Below are 5,882 nucleotides of genomic sequence, written 5' to 3'. Positions count from 1 at the left end.
GGAAACACATATTTAAGATCAACTTGTAAGGTCCTCTGCGAACAAGTTCTGCTTTTTTCCTGGTTGGACATTGAGGATGGCCAGTCGGTAGGGTCAACAAGTGCAACCTTAATCTACGACTCTCAATATGGGTTTACAAAGGGAAAATCTTGTCTAACAAATCTGCTAACGTTTTTTAGGAAAGTCTTCGAGGTAGTAGATAATGACGAAAATTACGATGTTATTTACTTAGACTTTAGCAAAGCATTTGACAGCACTGCATCAGAGGCTTCTGAGAAAAATTAAGGCTCATGGTATCGAGGGGAAAGTTTTAAATTGGATAAAATCATGGCTCACCGATAGAACTCAGAGGGTCAGCGTAGATGGTGTTAAATCTGAGTGGGGCCGTGCAACCAGTGGGGTTCCCCAGGGGTCAGTACTAGGCCCACTCTTGTTCATAATCTACATAAACGATCTAGATACTGGGATCAGCAGTGACATAAGCCAGTTTGCGGATGACACCATAATAGGGCGGCAAATTAATTCAGGGCAGGATGCAAATGCATTACAGAAGGATCTAAATATACTGCAGGGGTGGTCTGAAAAATGGCAAATGAAATTTAACACCAGCAAGTGCAGAGTACTTAATATTGGAAGAACATATACTTATAATGTATACAGCCTTAACAACATCAACCTAGAGAAGTCGACTTGTGAAAGAGACCTAGGGGTACCTGTAAGCCCGGACCTACGGCCTAGAAAACAGTGCGCTAATGTTCGAAATAAGGCAAACAGAGTATTGGGTTTTATATCTAGAAGTGTAAGTAACAAGAGTGCAGAGGTCTTATTGCAACTATATCTTGCGCTAGTCAGACCGCACTTCGATTATGCGGTTCAGTTCTGGTGCCCCTATTATAGAATGGATATAAATTCACTTGAGTCGGTGCAGCGAAGAATGACATAAATGATTCCGGGACTTGGAAACCTTCCATATCAGGATAGGTTAAAGAAACTTAACTTGCATTCCCTAGAAAGACGAAGAGTGCGGGGAGATATGATAGCAGTATTTAAGTAGGTGAAAGGAATCAATAAAGGGGATATAGATAAAGTTCTTATAATATCCGAGCACTGCAGGATAGGACTCGGAGCAACGGATTCAAGTTGGATAAGTTTAGGTTTAGGAGGGAGATAGGAAGAAACTGGTTCACAAATAGGGTGGTGCGGGAACTCTGGAAAGTTTCAAAAGGAGGCTAGATAGATTCATGGATGATAGTGGTAGTAACTCTCGACAGGAGCTGCCATGCACAGGCCAACCAGCCTATTGCAGACTCCTTATGTTCTTAGGTGCAGCCCTGGATGCAGCACATTCGAGCTGTGGGGGTGACACTGTATCTATTGGCTGTGAAGAATGGAGCTGTGGTGGTGACACTGTATCTGTTGGCTGTGAAGAATGGAGCTGTGGTGGTGACACTATCTGTTGGCGCCCTTAGCATCTTTAGCGCCCTTAGCATTTGCTAACCTCGCGTAATGGAAGCGGCGGCCCTGGTTCCTGCCTCGCCAGTCATTGTTCCTGCCGTGTCACATTCTAATTGTATGATAACCGATTACCACTTCATAATGACCAAAATTCAGATAACCTATAGTGAATGATATTCTATTTTATTGTTATATGTGAATTATTTGTGTATGGGAAATTATATTTTGTATTAATGATTTAGTGTGTGCACCATATTGTGAAACCATTAACCGAAAGTATGTTATTTAAAGAATGTGTAACTACTACAGTATACATGTTTTCTGAATGTTACCGCATAATATGAATCTTGGGGAAGGGGTGTCATGGTCATAATGACATGGCTCGTCTGTCAAAACCTAATAATTCATATTACTCTCCACACCCACAAAACCTGTAAACCTTATTGAGTCTCCCAGTTGAAGCATTCGTCTCTAACCACTTCAGGAGATAGTCTTCCGTTATTTATGTCGCATTACCATAGAAACTCAAGTACTGTATACCTAAATTCCGGACAGGATGTTCATGCATTTGAATTGGTAAGAGAATACCCTTGCTTTGCGTCAACTTAGAGATGTCTGATTGCAGTTGAAGCATTCAAGATCCGTTGTGACTGATGTTGAAAGCTTCAATTGTATTTACTGTTAGTGTAATTGTCAATATAAGTCAGGGTAGAGTCGGCAGCGAGAGTGAGGTATCATTGGCGTCGGCCCTAGAGATGTTGACCGAGGCTGAAGTCACCCTCTTTTTACATATGAAAATCAGAGAATCTGATGTTCATGGTGTAATTGTTGTAAAGATGTTAATTATGAAATTAATTAACCTGAAGGGAGCTGTCAGACCAAGTATCTTTCAGAATCTACTGGGTGTAATCGACAGCTCAGGCAGAGCTGTTGGGTGAGTGGAACTCGAAGCTGATCGAGGGAGGAGTAGTGCGGGGCACTGACGCTCTCAGGCATCAGTCCAGCGTCTGAAACTCCTCCACGCACAGGTAATGTCCAGCTCCGTGTTATAGTTTGAATATGCAAGTGATACAGTAACGTAACTGACGTGTATTAAGTGAAGTAATCTCACGACATTAGCGTCCTTTTGAAACGTTGACGTTCATGTCGACAAACTCGGCCCAGTGTCTGAAACTCCTCCACCCACAGGTTCCTCTTGGCCAAGAGCCTTGTAGATTGGGACGACCTCCACACTAATTTGGGAGATGGATGAAGGCCAGTGAACTCGGGTAAATTCGTGAACACGAGCGTCAGGAACTAACCACCTCCTCTGGGATCCAGTCAACTGGTCAGCCGTTCAATGTCCAGTTTGTTGATATCACAGGCAGAGCAAACAGTGCCAGCCCCCTTCATTGTTATGGGTGAGTCCACTACTCAGTAGGGGTATATGGTGGCTGTGTTATTCCTCTGAATACACCTGTATGTATTCACCTGAATTGTCTGAGTGTTTGGAGTCAGCAAGAGTAGGTTGACCATCAGTTTGTGTGTGGGCAAAGGTACCATAGTGGTGAAGAGAAGCTACAAATTCTGGTGATGTTAAAGTATTAGTGTTGGTGCTGTAACTGGCATCATTGCCACTTGTAATAGTGCTCAAAGGTGCTATGTAAGAGTATTGTGTGTGTTCTTGTACATGTAAGTGGAAAATGTACCTAAGTTTAACAGTACCAAATAAGTAAAGCCAGGGAGTTGACCCCCATCATTCTCTCCCATTGCTTGATATCAGAATTACAGTGTACCCATGTCATAACCCCCGAGCCACAATACCAAAGATCAGAGGTTATGGAGTAATTATATGAAATGAAATAACTAGACAAAACTAATGGAGAAAATAAATGAAGTAAGAAATTAAGAAGAAACCAGGTTGAGTTTAAAAGTTATATTATAAATGGTTTCAGCGACTGGATTGTAATTTAAAATGGTACCCAGTTGGGAGGAAGGAATGAGCTAATGTAGGTGTTTTTAACTGATTTGTAATAACCATTTCTCTGTGCTGGTATCTAATAAACATTTAACGGTAACTGAGTATTTCAGATTGCTAATAATTTTGTTCCATATTCTTCCAAGGTACAGTACATTGCACAGTATATGTAATTCTGTACTAATTAATTAGGGACATAATTATTTCAGTAGGTTATGTGTGTGTTTATATGCTGCCTTTATTGATATATACATTATATATTGTTACTTCTTACCAAAGTTAGAATGTGTTTAGGCCTGTGTAATCACGAATGTGTTAGGCACATGGTACATAACAATAAACGACTGGAGTAAGACTTGGCATGTGGCTTCTCATTCTCCCATTAAATCGTGTAAGATGGCGACGAGGATGGGATTCACAAAGTGTTGAAGTCCTTGAAGAGAGGATAGTGACCACTGAAGGGAAGGCCTGCGTCAGTGGATACATTGGAAGAGTGGGGGAGTATGATGCAAACAAGGAGAACTTCACATCATATTGTGAGAAAATGGACTACTTCTTCCTGGGCCAATGAGTTAATGGCTCTTGAAATGAAAAGGAAAGCAATCTTTTTGACAGAGGTAGGAGCTAATGTTTATTCTACTCTGCTCCACACAAACCAAAAGACTCCTCACTGATTCAGATTGCCAAGATTCTGATGCAACATTTTGATCCTGCTCCACTTGAGATTGCTGAAAGTTACAAATTTGGCACAAGAGATAGAGGGAAAGATAAATCGGTGATTATATAGTAGCTTTGAAGAAGTTATCCATTCACTGTAACTTTGGACAGTTCTTGAACAGAGCTCTTAAGAGACAGGTTTTTGATAGGTCTGAATTATAAAAAAATGCAAAATAAGTGAATGAACACCACAAAATTAACTTTTGAAAAAGCATGTCATTAGCAGAGAAAAACACCAGAGAACTTGTTCCCAGTGCCGGTTGTGAAACAGTTGGCAGTAGTAACTGTGGCTACAAAGGAAGAATTATGCCAGAGAACAAGGAACACATGCTAATTTAAAATGTAAAACATGCCTAGGCAAACATGAAAGCTTTCAGTGTAAGTTCAAAAATTCAAGATGTTAAAATTGTCAGCGTATTGGACATATTGCTCCTGCCTGTGAGAAAGAAATTACAGCCTCTGCCAGAAGTGATAAAGGTAGATTATATGTCGTCGAAGGTGATGAGAAGGAAATGAAAAACGGTATTCATGAGTGTTAGAAGTTTTGAACCTGATAATGATGTGTCCATGAAGAGAAAGTTAAACATAGGTATAATGTGAACTAACGCATTAATGGCACAATTGTAACCATGGAAGTGGATACTGCAGCTGATTTCTCCATAATGAGTAGAGAAGCTATTTGTGCATGTGCCTTTAGAAGACTCGGGTATCAAGTTGAGAACCTATACTGGAGAGATTTTGAGCACAGAAGGTAAATTAGAGTGATGTAAAGTACAAAAATCTGAATTTAAAGTTGTCATTAATTATAGCTAGTTACGTGAATAGACCAACTATGTTAGATACGAACCGGTTGTGTGAACTTGTGATGGACTGGAAGGAGATATTTAGTGTTAGAATGTGTAACTGTTGCAGGTCTTGAAAAATTGCAGATGAAGCATTCAAGATCCGTTGTGACTGATGTTGAAAGCTTCAATTGTATTTACTGTTAGCTTAATTGTCAATATAAGTCAGGGTAGAGTCGGCAGTGAGTATCATTGACGTCGGCCCTAGAGATGCCAGTGATTGTTCACCGAGGCTGAAGTCACCTCTTTTTCATGGTGAAATTGTTGTAAGGATGTTAATTACGAAAGTAATTAATTAACCTGAAGGGAACCGTCAGACCAGGGGCCGGATACTCAAAACAACTCATAAGTTACGTATATTAGCGAGATACAGTACCATATATTGCAGACTCCTTAGTATTGTTTTTATGTTGATACTAACTAATTCAAAGTTTTATCATTAGGCCTAGAATAAAAGGGTTATGCCTGTGAAAAACAAAAATTACGGCCTTAAGGTTTTGCCTGGCTCTTAGGGGTAAAATACTGAAAAATGCACGTGTTAAAATCTCTATTCATTTAAAATTGAAAAAAATTTTTCATTATTCAAGTAAATAAGGGTGTTAAAACATTTAAAAGACATCCTCTTGCCTCAAAGTCTGTCACATACTCGCATTTGAAACTGATTTCTGGTAGGAACAGCAGCCGTAATTGAAATTTTATCTAAAATTAATTCCCAAAGCATGATTTTGCAGGAAACTTACGGCTTAGGTAAATGACTTTCAGAGAGGCACATTTTCCTGAAAACTATGAGGAAAGTTTCCCAGATAACCGAGAAAATTCTGGAGATGGGGGATATATTTCCGGGTTCGAGAGATGATGTAATGGGCAATTGCAGGAACTACCGAGAAAATTTTTCCATTACCATAAACATT

General features: G+C 39.9%; 1 long non-coding RNA gene across 1 annotated transcript; it reads left to right on the top strand.

Moving 5' to 3' along the window:
- The first annotated feature begins 1,951 nt into the window (after window positions 1-1,951).
- LOC121871022 lies at window positions 1,952-3,772 on the top strand. Its single transcript, XR_006089814.1, has 2 exons — window positions 1,952-2,483; window positions 2,644-3,772. It is a non-coding gene; the product is annotated as an uncharacterized LOC121871022 (long non-coding RNA).
- The last annotated feature ends 2,110 nt before the right edge of the window (window positions 3,773-5,882 follow it).

This window comes from Homarus americanus, unplaced genomic scaffold (assembly GCF_018991925.1).
Source record: "Homarus americanus isolate GMGI-L3 unplaced genomic scaffold, GMGI_Hamer_2.0 scaffold52512, whole genome shotgun sequence".
In the NCBI taxonomy this organism is placed as follows: Eukaryota; Metazoa; Arthropoda; class Malacostraca; order Decapoda; family Nephropidae; genus Homarus; species Homarus americanus.
The sequence above is the reverse complement of the archived record's forward strand: the minus strand, read 5'-3'. Positions and strand labels throughout refer to the sequence as shown.